The 21,659-nt window shown below is 39.2% G+C and overlaps 1 protein-coding gene across 4 annotated transcripts in view; it reads right to left on the bottom strand.

Moving 5' to 3' along the window:
- CELF2 (CUGBP Elav-like family member 2) overlaps positions 1-21,659 on the bottom strand; it is a 955,758-nt gene that overhangs the window by 602,824 nt on the left and 331,275 nt on the right. For all 4 annotated transcript variants that reach the window (XM_072749562.1, XM_072749573.1, XM_072749564.1 and 1 more), the window contains one exon: positions 16,697-16,735. The gene's annotated coding sequence lies outside the window, so the exon portion shown is untranslated. The remainder of the gene's footprint in view (positions 1-16,696; positions 16,736-21,659) is intronic.

Consider the following 21,659-nt stretch of genomic DNA (forward strand, 5'->3'; position numbering starts at 1 on the left):
AATAAAGTGTCTGGAGATTGAGGGTACACACTCCAATGGAGAATTTCTAGATCAAATTGTACACTGATTATAGAGTCTGGCTTCTGTAATTAGTACCCTAAAATTGAGTTATTATTTATATTGCCACCAGAGCATTGTACTCAAAGAGCTGACATTTCAAGTGAAGTTGAATAACTAACTGGTGTTGATAGAGAAGGGGAAAGCCCCATCACCCCCCCAAATCAGAGCTCACGATTTTAACATTTATCTCAAGGATTGAGGTTCTATTGAAAAACTGACCTGATTTTGGGAGATAAAAGTCTGAGTTCTAGGCCAGTCTGGAATAGTCACTTATAAAATTAAAGGATTTCTGGGTTTTCTTTGGTGTTTTCATTGGCTCTATCTCCTCTCTTTCAATTCACTAGAAGACACATAAGGTATCTTTGGTTGGCTGACAAATATACCTACTTAATGTTTTGGTAAAAGGTTAAAGTTGTAAAATCTAGGTTAAAAAAGGTCACTGAGCTACGTATCTGGAAACTTGAGTATTATTCTTGACTCTGCCACTAACTACTATGATCTTTGACAGTAGACTTAAATTCTTTAGATTTTAAGTTTCTTAATACTTAATCTGAGAGGATCGAGTTGAGACTCTTTAAGACTCAAATATCCATTCCTTTTCAACAGTAATATTCTTAAGGAAGGATTTTGAACTACTTGAGAATTTTAATACAGTGCCCTCTTGCTTCCTATTATTAGGAATAACTAAAGGTTGGTTGCATTTGGTCAGGCACCTGCTAATATGACTTAGGCACCTTCTTTGTATACCATGTTGAGGCCCGTGGGTTTTATTACTGTGAAGACAGAACCTGAGAAATGCAGTGGTGTTCCAAATGCTGTGAGTCCAATATGAGGCTGATGGGTTGAAGTTGATGATGGAATGACAATTTCTTTGAGATCTTGGTTATGTGATTAATCCTAGCTAAGTCTGGGTTCCATTACTCTAAAATACCTGGTTGGGGATGGAGACTTGAAAGGGGTGTTCTCTCTAGTATTTCTACAATTGGTTACATGGAAGGCACTCACTCAGTTTTGGCTTAATTTAATTCAAATGAATTAACAAATGAATTAAAGGTAAGTCCAAACAGAAAAATTTTGTCACTTTTTACTATTACCTTATTCCTAACGGGGTAATTGATTTAGATAAAGTCAATTTCAGTATTTGAAAACATTTAATGACTTACACAATTCAACAAATGCATATAAAGGGACGCCTGGGTGGCTCAGCGGTTGAGCGTCTGCCTTTGGCTCAGGGCGTGATCCTGGAGTCCCAGGATCAAGTTCCACATCAGGCTCCCCGCAGGGAGCTTGCTTCTCCTTCTGCCCGTGTCTCTGCTTCTCTCTGTGTGTCTCTCATGAATAAATAAAGAAAATAAAATCTTTAAAGAAAAAAACCCAAATGCATATATAGTCACAGAGTTCTCTCTTGATTTTAAAGCTGTGAGAGTTGACTGAGCTCCATATATAGATAATGTCTCTATGAGATATATGTCTATGATATACGAGATATATGAGATGTCTATGAGATATATGAGAGATAGTGTCTCTGCTTCTCTCTGTGTGTCTCTCATGAATAAATAAAATAAAATCTTAAAAAAAAACAAATGCATATATAGTTCTCTCTTGATTTTAAAGCTGTGAGAGTTGACTGAGCTACATACATAGATAATTGAAAAAAAGAAAAAAAAAATGTGTGTGTTGGGTTTGCCACTCCAAGGGAAGACTCACCACTGGAGAAACATTGACAGGTGTCTTGTGATAGATAATGTTATTCTTTTCTGCACCATGTTTAGGCAAAAATTTATGAGCAACTCATGTAAATGAATGCAGTTTGTATTACATCCACATAGCCAATCCAAGCATTTAATAATCAGTGCCAGTGTTGCTAATTTTTCTTGATTTCCTAATTTCATGGGCTAGCTCCCCTTCTTTTTCTTTCACCTCAATATCATTTCCATCATTTGATACATCTGCTTTTGGAAAACCTGAGGTCTTGTTTATTTTATAGTATAAGGGCTCATGCACACCCTTTCCTTTCCCATCCTTGAGTGCTCTGAAGGTGGGAGGGTCCAGATATTGTAAAGTGGAGGGCATGGATGGAGGACGTGAAGCTGGTTGAGATGCGCTGGAGGGATACCCGGATAGGGTAGTGGAATGAACAGAGAGAGGGAAGACGCAATGTTCCCCTGCGTCACAGACATCATCCACCCATTCATTCACCCACTCTTTCACTGAAATATTTGTCGAGTGTCTACTTTGTGCCAGGTGCTAGGTAATAGGAATAAAGATGCATAAGCAGATGTGATCCTGCATTCATGGAGTCTATGGTCTACATGGAGGAGACCATGAAAGCAACATGATTTATTGAGTACTATCGGGAAAAGTGGACATAGAAGGGACCCCAGCCCTGGCTCGGCTTCTTGGAGGAAGAGTCATCTGCTCTGAAACCTGAAAGATGAGGCTGAAATAGCCAGGGACAAGTGGGGAGGGATACAGGAGAGAGACCCTGCAGACTAAGAGGACACTTTGAGTAACTGGCAAATTAAGGAATTTTAAAATAGTTGATTTCAGCAGGGGAGTGATGGAAAATCCAGGAAGCTTGTGGTTGTGGGGGGAGGATATAAGCACCGACTTTTTTTCTGATCTTCTAAGTGCTAAGTAAGTGAGAGGTTTGAGACTCCACTTTAGATTTTTGTGTACAATTTCAGGTGGAGTGTCTTTACTCTGCACTGCCATCACTCCCGCAGCCCCACCTGGACACTGAAACACAGCCTTTCATTAATTACATAGCAGGGATTGAATGTTTTCAATGCAAATGCTTCAGAGGGTTTCTAAACTGCTAAGGAAAAGTCTCTTTATGAGTCTTTCCAGTTTCTCAAAGGGAAGGGGGCAGACTTCAGTGCAGTGAGTTCAGGGCTCTCTGAGTCATAGGAGAAAGGGGAAAATGGGTCTCACACATTCGCATGGTTTCAGAGTTTCACAAATGTCTTCTGTGACTTGATGCTCATTTGTGGAAGAATCTGGAAGGAAGTAGGGCCGGAGGGAAGTGAGGTTGGGGAAAGAGAAGAGAAAATAATTCTTATACAGGCTTTCTCATCTCTGCTGGGATGGGCTGAGGAGGGAGCACTTCAATGGGAATGCTGATAACTCTTTTACCATCAAATCCTATGACCATTAAAAGTTCTTCTACGGTTAAGAGCCTGTGCCTGGACCCAGTCAGCAAGATGCGCTGGTCATCAGTGTTGACAGACAGCAAGACAAGGGAGAAAGCAGGGTGCCTGCCTGAGAGTTCACTAAGCTCCAACTTTCCAGCAAAACCGTCTCACAGAGAAACCAGAGACTGTACTCCATTGCCATAGATGACGATCAGCCTTTTAATTTTGTAGTTTGAGATAAAGTACCCCTTGATGTATATTTGATTATTAATTATTATATTATTGTTCATTATTTCTGAAAAGTAATAACATGTTTAATAAAAATCTGAGCTACAATAATGAAAATCATTTAGATAATTTCGAGCATTTCAACCTCCTGAGGACTTCAATTTGATTTCTAAAATACAGTAGAAACTTACTAATTCAGACTAATGACAGAGAGCCCCATTGTGAATTACTGAATTTTGCAGATGAATGGGTATGCAAACAGAAAAAAAAATCAAGGAAAGTAAATCACACAATATGCTTTATCCATTTGTTTTGACAATGGCAGTTCAGACTTAACAGTCTATGATAAAACTGTGCTGCGTATCAGGAAATGTATTGTCGCTTGTTTCATAAAGATGATGAAGTCTTGGTGATCAGAAATCTCACTATAGAACTCAGACATTAAATCCTTGCTCAGAGATAGCTTTGGGACTGCAGGGGTTTCAAATAATTATCTGGCTTACAAAGTACTGAAGTGAGAACCATGGAGTTCTACTGTAAATGCAAAGCGAGGAACAGAGGTAAAAAAAAGATAGTTTAATCCATCTTATGCTTGCCATTTCGTGTTGCTATAATATTTTTTTCTCTGCAATCATGGGTCTTTTGAGGCAGAAGTGACCTCCTATACATTCTCTTGCCCAACCTCCTAGTCTACTACACTGCTGTATCGATTATGGTTTTACGATTTTTCCTTCAAGAAAGGGCAAGATCCAACCTAATTACATGCCATCCTCCCCTCGTCTGAGAAAGGGCTGCACATTTTGTTATGTGTGGAATAAGACCCAGGCCCAGGGGTAATGTTGGGATTCGGAATCCAACGCACCTCAATTTTTATGACCCATCGTTTTGTGCAACCTCCTTCTCTTCTCCTTTCTATTAAGCTTGATGAATGGTTCTCAACCCTGGCTGTCCGCTGAACCACTGGGGAATGATTCAAACACACCATTCCCCATGTGCAGACTTTCTGCCTTGATTGATGATTGAGAGCTGCTTAGAGACCGTATTTAAGAGGGACCCATGTAGAGCTGTCTTTATCTTCAGTTTTCTACTCTGTGTCCTTCCTAGGGCCGCAGCAGCGAGGATCAGGGTAGATAGATGGCAGGGCAGGGTAGGGGGCAGGCTGGCTGTCAGGTGGAGGAAGGGAGTAGAAGCCTGAGCCTGGCCTCAGCAGGCCAGGTTTGAATTCTCAGCCCATCACTCACTCGCTGGGCCACTAGCTAAAACTACTTAACATCCCTCTGCTCAGGTTTCCTCACCTGTGAAATGCAGATAATAAAACCATCACCTCTAGAGAGTTGTGATGAAATGAGTCAACTTACACCAAGGGTTCAGAACAGTTCTCAGCACGTGGCAAAAACTGTAAGCTTGGTAGCTGTCATTCAAAGGGACCCAGAGGGCAAGGACATGGCTATGTAAGGCCTGCAGGTTCTGAAAAAATTAGGCTGCCCCCCTTCCCTCCCCCACCCAGGAGACAGCAGAATTGCTGAGGGCTGTCAGGAAGCCAGGATGGCCCTTTGGGTAGGCACCAGACATGGTCTGAAACGGAGACCGTTCTATAGGATCTTCTACTAGAGACGCAAGCTTATATGAGAAAAGGGCCAAGGGACTAAAATCACTTAGAGTGAAAGATGGGTATACCCAAGCTCTGATAAATTCCGTTCATCGCCAAACCCAGATCTGGAACAGCTGTTTTAGAAGGAAGACTGGTTCTTAAAATGCTTGCCTTTCTGTGGAAGGAGCCGTTGTGCACACGTGATGAGCCTGGTTGAGATGTCCCAAACACTGACACAGCCATAGTGACTCCTTGGGTTCAGTGGGTTTGGGGTGGGGTGGGGTGGGGACACCTCGGCAAGGTGAAATCCCAAAGACTGGCAGGTGAGAGACACTGTCGAGGAGAGAGTCGAATGAAGAGGAAAATTCTGGCAAAAGCAAAAAGTTAAGCATACCTCCAGCATTCTTCTCTCGAAAGTAAAACCCAGACTTATTGAGGATTTGTAAATTGTTCATTTTGTGGTGAATACTTCCCTTTTTAGTGGCAAAATTTACATTTTTTGGGGGGGGGGTCTCTCCTTCCTGTTCTGTGTCTTTTTGTTTCAAGCCAGGCAAGGCTCGGGGAATAGAATACAAGTTTAATACCGGCCTAAGCCAAAACTAATTAGGGAAGCAAACTCGCTGCTCCCCTCAAAAATCAAACATTGCATTCCAGAATCAAGTCAAAATGACTTTTAGATTGTCTGTTATTTGGGAATATCTGTACAGCGGCTCCTTCAATTACCGAGTCTAATTTGGAGTTGACTGCAAATTTAAGTACTTTTAGCAGGAGAAGTTCATGAGTCATTCAGACTAAATCTAATTCATTTGTACAGTATTTCTTGGGCAAAGGTGGGTAGCTAGGGATTCACCTAAGTCTAGAGGAGGGAAAAGCTGCAGTGTGAGGGACTTTCTAAGGGTCCCTAAGCGAGGAGGCAGCTGAAATGGAAAATCAGATGTGCTTTCCACATCTGCACCCTGTCCTGCCTCCTGCTTTTGCCTTAACTTGCTTGCTGGCACCTCGGACTGCTCCCGGCCCCCACTCCCTCTCTCTCTCTTTGTACAAACACACAGAGGCTATCTGGGGGGAAAACAGCCTGGTTATAGCATTGTTCACACATGTGATGTCTACATGCATCTCCGCATCGTGCACATCCTGTGAAAGCCTGGAGACCGTGGTATTTGGATATAATTGAAAGGGCGCATGCTAATTTGGACACTGTGACAGCACCGTAACCAAGATTCACAGTTGCAAATGCTTGACAACTCAGCTATTGGGTGAAAAGAGGGTGATGGGAATCTGATTTGATGGGATGACCCTTTCTGACATGTGAACAAAGAAACCTGCGTATCTATTTTTAACCAGGCTCTGGAGACTTCCAGTAATTGACATTCGGAGCTGAGGCTCCTACTTGTCCCAGTTCCTGGAGAGATTTGCATCTTTTTCCGTGTTTGGGTTTTGTCTGTCTCATCCCTCGGAGCAGGTGGGAAGCAGCATTCATCTCTGCGGCGGCAGAAGGCTTTTCAACCCGGAGTCTAGGGTCTTCTACTCCAGGCAAGCTGCGAACACGGTTCCGAACATTTCTGAGCTGTTCTAGCTGAGGGCCCCTGATAAGCTAAGTCTTGGCATCATGGTTGTGGTTTATTGGTGTAGGGAAAAGGGAGGCATCAAGCCTGCATCCTTGAGTTGAGGTGCAACAGAAGGAATAGTGAAGCCAGAACTTGGTAGCCAGGGCTCCTGCAAAGTTTTCTCAAATGAGGTAGTGATCAGATTGCAAAATTGTAAAGTCTGTGGATTTGGTTTCCGGGGCTTTCCCTTGTCTCACTATCCCTTCTCCATGGTGTTCCTCATTTTGCCCTGTCCGCCTTCCCATATTTGGGTCTTATTCTATCTTTTCCTAAATAAAACCACTCCCTATAGCAGGGAATGATTGACCCATACTGAGCCATGGGTGCATGGGGCTCATGCACTACTTCTCAGAGCATGTGCTTTTTATTTTATTTTATTTTATTTTATTTTATTTTATTTTATTTTATTTTAATTTTAATTTTATTTTATTAGTTTATTTTAGCATTTTAATAGAAATGAAGCCTTTATGCCAAAGATGTAAAACTTTTGCTTAGGGATTTCAAATATCCAGCAGGGGCTGTATTTTCAGTTGAGGGTGGAGATTGGAGTTTTGTTCTTGTTTTTTCCTGGAATTATTATGATGTCAACATTTAACTACTGAAATACAACTTCTCTCTATTTAAGGCCAGCCTCCCCTAAGATGAAGGTAGGAAGAGTGTGAAATCTGGGAAATATTTTGATGGTGCCATTCTATTCTTCACCATCATCAGAAGGGTTACTGGTGATTTTCTAAGTAAAATGCAAATCTCTTCACTCCAACTGACAGCCAGAAGTAGTTATTAATGGCTTTTAGAGTAGAGACCGAAATCCTTCGGGAGGCCAGCAAGGTCCCCGGAGGTTGCAGCCTTCTCTGGCTTCTTCCTGAACTTTCCCCACCCCACCCTTGATAGGGCTTTCTCCAGCTCCTCAGCTATAAAATCCAGTTTGCCTCAGGGGACCACCTCCTCCACACCAGGACATCTGATCCTCCCTTATCTCTCTGCCTGAAAGTTGCACCCTCACTTCTCCCGTCCTCTCCATCCCCCACCCCACCTGTCTATCTGGATGACTACAAATCACCCTGCAGATATTGGAGCAAATGTCACTTCCTCAGGGAATATTTTGATGATTAGGTCTCATCTCCTTGCTATTTGCTCTATTCTTATCCATTACAGCGCTGAGACAATTTGCAATTATACCTCTATTTGTGCCATTATTTACTGAGTGCCCAAGTATCCATTTCCATAAGGACGAGGGCTGCATGCGAAGCATTTACCACTGATGTTCCCATCTCTAGCACACTGCCTGGCTCACGGGGTTCAATGAGTAGCAGCTATGACGTCAAGCAGTTTACGTACATAACTGACAAATTATATCGGAGCCCTGAAGTTTCATAGAAATTTTCTCCCATCCTGACTGAATGATCATCATGATGGTAAGTTTAGTGACCAGAAGAGACCTTAAATGGAATTGTCTTCAAAACATGTATTATCTTCTTGGCGTTTGATATGCATGGTTCCATGTTTACACACACATACATATGCAGCGTAATTGGGATAATATTTAATTTTTCAAAGGATCCTTTTCATCTTCTAACATATTTTCTTACCAAAAAAATCTCTGTGAGTAAAGTAAGGCGTTTTACTCTGAAAAAATTAAGATACATGTCTACATATATATACATATCATCTTATAGCAAGATGTATATCTTACTACAGTGTGTAGTAGTAGTAATTACCTACTATAGTATATAGTGTATATATATGTATAGTGTTGGTATATAGTAAATATATATATAAAATATACATATTACCTTAGTGTATATAGCACATAATATATATACACACTATAGTTTGTATCTCCTATACTGCATAGCATGTATATAGCATATATACTATATATGTGCCAATTTACTAGTGTATAATTATATATATAATGGATATACAAGCTTACCACCATATTACATATATTTACAAAGAACCACACTGTAGGCTAATTGCAAAGATAGACTTCATTACTGACTTGTGTAATCAAGAGTGACGGTTAAGATAGTGTTGACTCTGTGTGGGTGTTGTTGAGAAGCTTGGCTCTAGACAGCCCTTCCTTCCGTGTTGGCGTGTGTGAAAATGGCTCTTCTGCTGTTTGCTTATGCTAATAAATGGATGCTTTGAGAAGTCTTTCATTGCTGACTTTTCTATAAAGTGAAAGGGAATAAAACAGTAGTCAGTCAGGAAGCAGTTCAGCCGAAAATGTGTTTGCTGCACAAGAATATTATTGGACCAGAGCCTCAGACCTACAGTTCATTGAGGATGCTGTTCTGCTATTTGGATGATAATCCTGAAAACTAATGGATGTATGATTTTAAGAAAGTGTGTGGTTTCTCTTTTTTAGGTACATGGGGTTAGGAAGCACAACAACAACGAAAAGAAAGCTACACCTATGTTTCATGTACTTTGCATCAAGGACTCTGCTCAGTACTTCTGGTTTTCAAAAATATTTATTTATTTATTTAAGAGAGAAAGAGAGAGAGAGCATGAGTGGGAGGGGCAGAGGGAGAGGGAGAGAGAATCTCAAGCAGAGTGCAGAGCCTGACAAGGGGGCGGGGGGGCTCCATCTCACGACCCTGAGATCATGACCTGAACTGAAACCAAGAGTCAGGTGCTTAAACCAAGTGTGCCACCAGGCACCCCAGCACTTCCGTATGTCTTATCTCTTATTTAACTCTCCCCATATGCTGAGAGACATAGGTATAGTTAGTGACATCTTACAGCAGAAAACTCAGTTAACTTGCATTATCAGTAGCCTGATTTGTGGAACGGTTCTACTGCTCTGAGCGCCATGAGTCAATTCCATTGGCTTAGGATCCTCTCCTGAAGCCCCTTTTCCAGTTAACCTGAATACTCCACCAGAGATGTACTGTGCTATTAAATGAGTTTCTAGGATCTATGAAGTGAAATGACTGGTGTCATGTCAGGGCTTGTGGGTTACGATCCCAGCCATCATGATTGCCTACAGAGCTGGCCTGTATACCGTTCCCAGGTCTCAAACCTTGCCCTAAGCACTGCTTCGGAGCATTCTTAATGAGATGGATTTCCTGTGGTGCTCTTTCTTTGCAATGGACAGCGATCATCCAAGAGCTGCCCTGGTAATCTATCATCACTTCCCTACATCTCTCTCCCATTGGAAACATCCTGCAAACAACCACTACCATATTGGTAATTCCCAGGCATTGTTGGTGTCCTGTCTTGCTATTTATTAAGCCCTGTAGTCATTTTTTATACTCAACTTCCTCCAAAACCCACATTGGATGCTTGCTCTAGGTAGACTGCTACTTCTTTTGCCTTGCTCTAAGTCAGGTTGTCATAATAACATGTCCTAGTCATGATACCAAGCATCTTAAATATATTTTATTAGCTAATCCATAACACCACACTGTGAGATAGGAAATATGGTAATCCTCCTTTTTTTTTTTTTTTTTGAAAAAGAAATTGAGACAGCAACAACAAAAGTGTTCCTTAGGACATACTGCTTGTAGGAGGTTGAGCTGAGATTTTTGCCTCCAGGTGTTCCGTCTTTACCCTGAACTATGGCCAACCAGTACATACTGATGGGAACCTGATGAGGGCAGCTGGGCATTCTTGACTTAGTTTACTACTTTTATTTTGGCAAGTCAGAATATCATACGTAGTGTACTGCTTTAGCACAGATGTGAGTAACTCTTGTTAAATGAGACACATAGATCATTTTAATAACACAGAATTAAAAGACAGGAAACATACTTGTCTTATATAACTCAAGCCTCAGACATAAGGGAATTTCAGACTGGAGTACCTCATACCCTGGAGGTGACACCTGCAACTCAGACGTGGTAATGAGCCAGTCAAGTCAAGTTACAAAATTACAAGGTTCTGGAATTTTCAAGTGTGAGGTCAGAGAATCTTCTGTCATGGAGGAAATCTGTAGAGTCTCAGACAGTAATGAAGAAGAGGAGAGAATTTGGAATTTGGAGGAATGATAGAAAGACGAAGTATAGTTGTGACCAGAGACCATAGGTCCTAACAACCGTGAGTGCATATCCCACCCCTTGTTCCACAAAGCTAGTCACTATTTAAACCTCATTCTCAATCCTATCTACTCTGACTTTTGCCTGTGGAACTCCATCTGGTGTTTGGATTATTATCAGCCTGGGAAATATTTTCTGTGGGATTTCATATTTGATTTCAATTATGTTTGATGAGATTGGATTTTAAATTTAGTAGAAAAATGTGTATGTATATGGAGACAATTTTGTTAAAATATACGTATTTCAAAATGAATCTACAGCATAATGCAGAAATACTTTCACTTCTGTTTAAAATCTTTGGGTGAATATAGGGTTTTCTTTGCAGATGTTGGGAAAAATAGTCATTTGTTAATCCGGGGTCTTTGGCAAATCTGTCTTGTGCCGCGGTGATATCCATACCTTTTTTGGGTGTTGGCTTAGGAGCAAATGCATTGGCATAAAACCATCCTTCAGCAACTTTTGTTAACACCTTTAGCCTCCGTGTCAAAAAACATTTCACAGTACTACGAAGTATATTCAAATACTAGTTTTAATTTTTCATGTTATGATTTTATTAAATATACTTTTTTGACCCAATATGTGGCAACAGTGATAAAAGATTATGGCACTCCAAAAGGAAACCATTCATTTTCTTACAACCAATTATATTGTCATGGATTAGTCTTAAGGTATTGATTCCATTTTTAAGGAAGCCAGATGCTATAAATCTTGTAAAGGTGCTGTGAATACTTAGTTGTCAGAGAGCAATGCACCCTAGATTTTCTCTGTCCTGGACATGCAGCAAGTATCCTATTGGCTTAGTTCATTGTGGTATAAAGTCATCAGTAAATTTGGGAAAGCCACAAACAGAAAGAGTCTGGGCAGGAACTGGGCAGCATAGGAGAACAGTGATGATAATCTTTTGGCCTCGTTCTTTCCGAGTGTGGTCATGGGGACGGCATCTTTGAAATTTCATAGCATTGCTTCAGTGTTCCCTATGTGGAAAAGCAGTGCAGATCTGTTCATAAATAAGCATTCTATCTCCTACCTCACAGGGTTCTGCAGCGTAGAGTTACCTGATAAGTCCATGCTACAGTTACAGGACCTACAGTTCTTATGTTGATAGTAGAACAATTAGTGCATCTGCTGCAATGTTGAAAGGAAAGAAATGCAGGTAAAATGTCCCCCCCCCCCAAAAAAAAACCCTGGAGTGACCATAACAAAGCAAATTCTCACAACTCAAGGGGTTTTGATAAATGTATTTAGGAGTGTTAGAAATGTGGCAGCCACAGGGGAACGTGTAGCTTAGAAAGAACAACTGTAAAAGTTTTAGATGCCAGAATCACAAGTTGGAATGGAAGAAATGATTTTGTTATTTGGTCCTTTGAGAAGGCCCATTGCTCCTTTTGGCAGAAATTCCCAGACATTCAGACTGTTCTGATCATTTATTTCCTTCCTGCTTCAGGTAGTGAAGTGCCAGTGGATTGGGGAGTAAAGATGTGGGGGTAAGAGAAATTATGTAAATGTTGTGTGCCGGCAAGACAAATTTCAATCCCTTGAGGTTTTTTAAATGGTATTAATTCTAGAAATAAGACACAAAATTTAACCTTTTCATGCTAATAATGATTTCATAAAGAAAAACTCGTTAGTAAAGGTGACAAATATGAAGTTCTATTGAACATTTAAATTCCAGAATCTCAGTGAATGCCCCAGGGAGATATTTACCCAGCCAATGACTTTCTGATGTTATTAAGAAGTAATTTATTCAAGAAAGTCTCCATTCATGAGTTTACATAAGAACAATATCTACTTTACAAAGGCTTGTGTTCTCAATATAGCACATACCTAATTTACAATGACTTTTGGTTAAAATTTTCATTAGGTTGGTTCAATAGTATTTGATAATTTTAATTTAGTTTTATGAGATCCCAGGTTCCCATTTATAGGAAGAGAAAATGAATGCAGAGGAAATAAATTTTTAAAGAGCAAATTTATCTCTCAAATGAGCTCTGCTAATTTCAGCAGTAAATCTCAGGTGGAGGAAAGTTAACCTTTAGTATTTCTATGGCAGTCCTTTTGGGCATAGACTATGGGCATCCATTAAAAAACAGCTCAGACTCACAGCATCAGTGCTTTGCAACTATGCCGATATGCAGAGCGATTCTACGACTCTCTTCTGTGAAATGCTGAAATGGAAAAGGAGCCCCAGGGTTTAAGCATAGGATGTTTTCATGGGTCCAAGCACAGGAAAGGAACAGTGGTCCTCAAGCATAAATCAGGCCCATGAAAGCATAACCAAAATAGATGAAAAGTGAATGCTACAGGTTTCTGAAACAAGGGTTAAGGAGTATAAAATTACAAGAGGTCAGGAATTTAGGTAGGACAGCCATGATTCAAGATTTAGTCAAGAAAGTGAAATCAGGGCAGACTCAGAGTCCCAAATAGAGGATGAGAAAGCCACGTCATGGAGCTTGCCTGTCATCGGAGATGGACCAGCCCTAACAATGTGATGCAGAATATGCCCTGCTTGATTGGAGAAGGGATGAGTTAGCAAGAGGTTGTGGTATGTGTGTACAAGTGTGTGCACGCATGCATGAGCTTACACACACACACACACACACACACACACAGAGAGAGAGAAAGTTAAGGTTTTTTAGCAACTAAGTTTTCAGTTAAAGCTATCTGATACAGACTTCATGGGGATAACTTCAAACTCTTTTCCAGTTAATCTGCAAGTAGTTTAGGGCAATGCAAAGTGAAACACCCCCCACCCCCCTCTTATCAACAAATTGAATGAATATACTATTTGCCACCAAGGAAGCAAGTCTAACCTCTCACAATATTGTCCCATGTTGACAGATGGATTGTAGATAAAATTCTCTGTCATATCATTCAGCAGGGTACTGAAAATGTAGCTATGGGTCTTTTGTGGGTGCCAAAGACCACAGAAGGCAATCTAGTCCCTGCCCCACACTACCATTCTGAACTGGCCTCTTTCCTTCCTCTCTTCAGTAAGGAAGAGGACAGCTAAGCAATTATTCAATGAGTTTGATCAACATAGAAAACCAACCTAGACCATTCATTCACCTTCTGCATGTCAGCTCTGTTTACTGAAGGCTCACTTGTGCAAATGTCTGTGGTCTATTAGGATGTTTCCTAGCCATATTTGGAACAGCCTTCTGGTTTCATCGGTAGGCATCCTGGGCTATAAAATCAACCTCAGATCAAGTAAAGATTCAAATGAACATCAACTAGTTTTTTTAGGTCTTGATCCTTGAGGCAGCATATAAAACCACTGAAACCAAAGTCAAGAGCCCTGTGTGATAGTTGTATATGGACTATCCAATCTGTCTAAAATACATTCTGCTAGAGTTAGCAGTGAATCTACAGAATATATTGCCTGTGATTGTCATTGTCATTATAAGTTACAACTCTGTATTTTATGGTATATAATGAAATGAGATGATAAAAGTGACATCAAGCTTTGGATTCCAGTGTCTAAATCACCCATTTTATTCATCGTTTGGCAGCTAAATGTCTTTTAAATACTGTGCAACGTTTTATGATTTAATGTTTGCCTAAAGAATGGAAAGCTGCATTACTAAGTAGAATCAGACCGTACCACATAAAACCACCAGAAGACAGGTGTTTAATATAGTTTCTTTTGGCCTCTGAGGAGTACAGGATCCATCTATCTCCAGACACCCCATTTTCCAAGGTTCATCAAATTCATGCTCTTCACCAAGCAAATTAAGAGTTTACCTGCTTTCCACTACTACATTTAACTTGTTCTAGAAATCCCTTCAAGCTCTTCTTTTCTACTAAGAAATTGATATTTTGGTCTCTGGTGGTCATTCAACCAAGCCTTCTGTCTTTGTTGGCTTTGCTGTGACCAAAGAGAATTCATCATTAGGTAAGAATCTTAATTCCCAGTGGTTAAGAGTTCAGTGAAGTAGCTTCCAGTGCTATGAATATTAGGTACCTGCTAGTTTTCTTGAAGACTCCAAAGCCTATGCTCCATGTTTCTCTGATTTAGGAGCTTCAAATCAGGACATTGTATTCCTGTGATGGGAGGTGGCCTAATTTGACAAGGCACTCATGATTTGTGATTTTTATTTTATTGAACCCTCTGTCAATAGAAAGAGCTCTCCATCCCTCTCCCCCCCATCATTCATATTCCCGATAAGAATGGTAAGAAACAGCTGCAGCCATTCCAAACTCACTTTGTTTTGACTCTAAATCCAATAAATAATCATGGTCAACCCTCACATTAACAGAGGAGCAACCCACTTTGTATTGAGACCTCCATGAAGTGAGGGATCTATGACAGTCCTATAATACCCTAGAATGTCCACCCATCTGTTGGCTCATATTAAAATGACCCCAATTCTCTATTATCAATGCTTCCTCCCTTCATCCCAAGGCATGAATTCCAGGCAATATGTGAAAATTGTAACACAGATAAGTCCCCAAGATGTTATTAATCATTCCTCTAGGTGCAGGAATTTTGCAAGTTTTTTATTCTTTTTTTGTAGAATAGGAGGCCATGACAGTAGAAATTTTAAAGAGAGGTGGAGAAAGGGGATCAAGAAAGAGGGAGACGGATAAGAAACTGAAAATTCAGGGACTCGGGAGACACTCTTGCCTAATGGCCTTTGCCTTTGGCTCTCTTAACAAAACTCTAGGGTTTGACAGGCTCTAAATTGTTTTTTGTCACCCTCTCAATTAGAGAGGCTAATCCTAATATTAATGAACACTGCTGAGCAATAAAATGTGTAAAATATCTTTCCTCTCAAAACCAAGAAATCATATATGATCCAGATCACAACTACAATCCATGCAATGCATATGTATTTTAAGATTAAGTAACTTTTCCTTTCCCATCTGTGCTCTAAATCTGTGCCATATGTCACCTAACAAGGTATTTTCCATTATTCTTTTATTCAGTTCACTGCATTTTGTTCCTCTTGTCCCTTGAAAATTAGCCTGTCTGTAATCAGAAATCACTTCCATTCACAGTTCAGTGCATCTACTGTAGATGTGGCAAATGCTTGTTTACAGAGCTGGTAATTGGATTAAAACATTGAAAAGAAACAGAAAAATGGAATGTATTGAAAAAATAAAAAACATGAGCATAAAATCAACAAAACCAAAACAAATTAAAAAGCTCTAATGAATAAAATTGCTATTAATGGAAATCATTTATCAGTACAATGTTCCTGAGTTTGCAGTCCTCAATATTCAATTGAAATGATATTTAAAAACCTATATGAGAAAAAGGAAAAGGATTCTGAATAGCTTTTCTGCGAGCATGACTTGAAATCGTTGATTAGTTTCTGTGTATCTTCTGGGCTGTTGTGAGAAATGGTCAGTCCAAAAATCTTTACCAGGTCTCGATACAGAAATACCACAGTCAGGAAAGCACTGCTGTGTTAAGTTATTTAAGGAAAATTAATTATTCTTTCAAATTTGGTATTATTATTTTGATACTTAAAAACAAAGAAAATAAAAAGTATGTATGATGTCTTTCCACATGGCCTTGCTGAGTGGTATGAACAGGTGATTGTGACGCTGACAGCATTGGGCATAGTGTGCCATTTTGTCAATTCAAGAGTGATGGGGTTGGTATATAGTTGACAGTTTGCAACCTAAAAACTAAACCCATAGGCCTAATTTTCTGAACATCCTTCCAATAACCTTATTCAAAATATTTTTTTAAAGAAGCCAATGTTTTAGGAAAACAAAACAACTTGCAATCAAATAAACCAAGAGTAGTACAGGAATGTGAAATCAATTAGTCATACAGGAATGCCAATATCCAACAACAGGTAGACTTTGATATAAATGGGATCCAAAGAGACACAGGATCAGATTCAACAGTAAACAAAACCCAGAAGAGAAAAATCCAAAGATATACAACAGAACCATTCACATATCAGAAAGCATAAAGCAAAAATCAAATAATCAAATCCATGTGATTAAAGTACCACCGCTACCTTTAGTAGGTGTCTTCAGGTAGTTCATCTTAAGCCTACAGAAGAGAAGATCTCTTACCTGCTTGGCTGGATCACTTCTTTCTTTAGTTCTGTAGACCTAAAGATGAAAAAAAAAAAAAAAAAGAAATGATTAAGTTCAGTTCTTGAATTTGAGAAAGATATTCTAGGCTAACATATTTCTAAAAAAATTGCTCTTTTTTTTTTGTTAAAAATGTTGCCATAAAAGCGATGTATAACAAGTAAGCCAATGAGATGACTTTTGTGTTATTTGCTATCACTCATTGCTCATTGCATTCACTGGGGGACCCCTTCATTCTCAGGGTAAAATGATAGTGCTGCATTAACTGATTTCTGATTTCTGCCACACCTCTGTTGATAAAATGTTTACTAGAGTTTGTCTATGTTGCTTTGGGGATTTTGATGTCTGATGTTTACCTTTAATTTGATCCATGTCAATTGAATTGGGGGGTAGGAAGAAATAAATACCCTTCTGCCACTGAAATTCTAAGGACTTAATATCAGAGATGACTGTAGGAATCAGCTTGGTCTATTTTCTTATGCTAGAAAATCTAGAACATCAACTAGTTGTTCTGGTCCAACGCTTTAAAAAAAACCTATTTACTATGTGTAACATTGTTATTTTTTCGCCAAGCAATACAAAGGGGGTTCTAAAATGTTTTAGATGAGTTACATTCCGCTTTTGTGATTGTCAGTGGTATAAGATTGATGAATTAGTGAGAAATGAGGAGTATTCTATTATAAATGGAAAATGTGAACCTAATGCTAGAAACCCCGAATCCTTTAGCCTAGACCTAGAATATGGGTAAACGTGGGCCAAATCCAGCCTGATACCTGTTTCAATAGGATTAATGAGCTATAAATGTTTTTTACCTTATTAAATGGTTGAAAAAATCAAAATAATATCTCATGGCATGTGAAAATTGCACAAAATTCAAACTTCAGTTTCCATTAATAAAGTTTTATTGGAACATGGCCACACACATTTTTTATATGCTGTCAATGGCTGCCTTATTTTTATTTTTTCCAAAGATTTTATTTATTTATTTGACAGAGAGAGAGAGAGAGAGAGAGAGAGAGAGAGCGCACCAGCAGGGGGAGAAGGAGAAGCAGATTCCCTGCTGAGCTGGGAGCCCTATACGGGATCCCAGGACTCTGGGATCATGACTAAGCTGAAGACAGGTGCCCCTGGCCTACAAATTTTAAAATATTTACTACCTGGTCTTTTAAGAAAAAATGTATTGACCCCTGGCTTATGCTATGATTGAGCTCATCTTTTTTGACCCTAAAAATTAAGGTTAATCCCTATAGATAGGTGAGTGATAGCTTTTATTAAAATAAATATGACTGTATTTCATTCTGGGGTCATCTAGGTCACTCATCGCTGACCATGAAGGGCATACTCATGGTCCTTAAAAGGAGTCCTTAACTATTTGTGCATGAAGTTCTAGGTTGGCTTCATTGCTGTACTATAGTTACTTATCAAATCTACTTTTTATCTTATAACAAGACTTCAACACTCTCCTTTCTATTTGATAAAAATATCTAGAACATTAAAACAGCATGGAATAAATAGAAAATAAAGAAGCAAAACACAATATATAAGTATACATATAATGATTTATATGAAGCATTTGTATGATGTTCAAAGACAGAAACACTATATTTTTCATGACAATTATATAAGATATATATATGTACATATATATAATATGTATATTCATATATGTGTAGAAAAGGATTAACCTAGCTCCAAGAGAGGTCTGGCCTTTGCCCTTTGCTTTGCTCTTGGGAAGTAATTCATAAGCCTTTGGAATATCCTGCCTGATAAGAGTGCCATTGTTTATCTCAGGGCCAATGTGATTTACATGATTTATGGCATCAAGGGGGCCTTGGATCAGGCTCTATCACCTCAAGTTCTGGAAGAGCTGGAGACAAAGGTCAGCCCAGCAGATAATCCCATGTTTATGTGACGAAGTCCCCCCCAAAAAAACTGGACACTGAGGCTTGGATGGGCTTGTATGGTTGGCAATACTGTGTACATATTGTCACATGTCTTCTCTAGGGGAAGTAAGCACTATTCATACAACTTCCCAGGGAAGGGACAACCAAATGCTGTGCTCTGGGAGTCTTCCTGCACCTTGTGCTGCTTTCCTTGGCTGTTATTCTGCCTTTCACTGTAATAAACCATAATCGTGAGTATAGCAGCTTTAGTGAGTTCTGTGTATCCTTCCAGCAAATTATGGAACCTGAGATTGGTTTTGGGGACCTGCTAGCTTAGGGCTGGCATTAGAGGTGAGGGTAGTTTTGGGGACCCCTGAAGACTGTAGTATATATGTATGTGTGTATATATCACAAAAAAAAATCACCATTAATAATCATTAATGTTTATCAGGTTCGATAGTGAGCATGACATGGGGTTTCTAGGAGCTAACATCCTAGGATCTGATGATGGTTAAATGGATACTAACATATAATTATTCTTTAAGCCTTACATATACATTTTATAAACTCTTCTATTATTATGATATCTCATTTTTTTAAAAAAAGAGGTAAAAAACTCCCTATAGAGCATGTTACTATAAACACATACAGGCATACATACACATAGGGTCCACTTAAGGATTGAAAGCATTCAGCTTCAGGAAAGGTTGCCATTCTGTCCTTAGTCTTATTACTCAAGGACTATTACCTATTTTTCACAAAAAAGTCACTTTGTTGTTCAAGGATCAAAATCATAATTCCCAGGGTCATGTGCTAGAACATTGGTTTTAGTTTGTTTCATTCACTATTTGCTGGAGTCTTAGAAATTCTGTCCCACTTACATGTGTATTTCTCTTGTTTTGACTTCATTGTAGTAGAATGAACAACTTTTGTATAGGTTAGATGATGAAACGGCTAATATCTTAGCTACACATATTATCATAATAATCAACTGTAACTTCCTCTGGGAACAAGAACTGAGATTTCTCTCTCCCCTTCACCATCTACCCCAGTTCTGGGACTATTGTGTGCTTGGGTAAATAACTTTAAACTGATTGACCACAAGGAGGGTTTAAACCCATCAACGCTTGGTCCTCTGTGTCCACAGAGATCCATTTACGTCCAGTTTCTAGACTCTTTGCAACCATTGCATGTCTACACAGCACAGGCACTACTGTCATACGGAAAGATCATCAACATCTTCCATGCAGGGAAGAGGAGCTTGAAAAAAAGCACATGATTCCTCAGAATCAGTTCACTGAACTTCTTTAGTAGTTGCCAAGTAAGTGCTTAGTGTCTGACAAATCTGATGATAGCCCCACAATAGGGATGTTTTAATATGGTAATAGGTAAAGCAATTCTAAGTATTCATTTAACTTCTTAAGGTATCAGATATAATTTATTGACCTTTAAAAATAACCTAAAAATCCACAGTTTGGAAATATTTTTGCTAGATGTTGTGGGTATGAATCTCTCTTATGAAACAATAAAATTATAGGTAACAAAGGCAGAAGGATGATAAAGGTTGGTGGTAAATAGTTGCATCGAATTGTCAGAGTAAGCCAAAGTAGAGTTTTGGTACAGACCTTTATCAGTGGTCTGCTCAGACAGAGGGATACATGTATACTAAAGCCAGAAACTTACCAGGTCATCTTATAAAGTTACTGTCTTTCTGAAGTCACTCAGATCCACGGTCAGAAAGTCAATTCCTGGTAATTGCATTACCTGGACTTCATCTGATTCTATTGTTCACGTGGCCCCAAATAATCAGGCCACTCTCATTGATTAGTGGCTTATTCTGGCCAACTGAACAATTCAATCAAATTGACCCTATGGCAACTTGTTTCATTGTTTAGCAGATAGCAGTTAGGATTCCCCCAAAGCCTGAGTCAGCCATATTTGAATCACTGAAAGCACTAAACACAAAGCTACTTCCAAGGAAAGAAAGTGGTGGAGAGCAAACCACGGGGTAGCACCACCACGTGTTGTTGAAAGTGGAACTTGGACACCCTAAGGAAGGTTCTCCCATTTTATTGTGTGTGACAATCACAAGTTAGTGGAACTTTTGTAGAAATGCTGATTTCTAAGCCCCATTCCAGAGACACTGATTCAGTATGTGGTATTGGGGCCCCAGGGATATGCATTCTCAAGAGTTTCCCAAGTCATTCTGATATTGATGATTAGAAAAACACTAGCCCGAAAATGTCAGAACTGCTTCTAAGCTTCAAAAATGTCACCACAGAATTCATGCGCTGAAGGCCAGGACCTTGCAGTGGCCTCACATTCTATGACCTAGTAGGAAAGGTTATATCCAATGGTCCTGTCCACAAGCCATAAGATTCATTTGGCCATTATATAAATGGTACTTACTTGGCTTCCATATAATTTTGAGAACGTAAAGGATGTGACCCTCTGAAAGCATCTTATTAACATCATGTAAATGTATACTCTAATGTCCCCAGGGAATACTCTTGGCAGATTTCCTTCCCTAGACTACACATTGCTAGCGGTCATCATTACCTTACAGCTGTCAAATAAAACCATGAGCAGCTGGCTTGAATTGGTCTGCCTTTTTTTTTGGACTATATTAAAAGACTTTATATTGTTAATAAATGGAGACAATTAAAGGTTAAGTATTTAGCTCATCCAGCCCTTAGAATAATGACTAATTATAAAGACAGTTTCAATTTAATTCCCCAAATTTAAATTTGGCATTCACAATTATTAAAAGTGTAAGAGCTAAACCATAAACAACCTGTTTTATTTTTTGTCAAATTTTAATCAGAATTCTGTTATTTGGAAAGTGACCTGTTTTGTCTAATGGTCACAGCTGGGCTGGCCTATCAGGGTATTATTACTCTCATTGGAAACTCAAACTGAAAATCTACTTAATTTAGTTCAACAATTGTATGCCAAGTATGTGCTATGTTTAAAGCATGTATGAGACTCAGCCCTTGCCTGCAAAGAGAATGAAATCTTAAGTAGCAATGATATGAAAAATGTGTAAGATCTCTAAGAAA

This window comes from Vulpes vulpes, chromosome 2, assembly GCF_048418805.1.
Source record: "Vulpes vulpes isolate BD-2025 chromosome 2, VulVul3, whole genome shotgun sequence".
In the NCBI taxonomy this organism is placed as follows: domain Eukaryota; kingdom Metazoa; phylum Chordata; class Mammalia; order Carnivora; family Canidae; genus Vulpes; species Vulpes vulpes.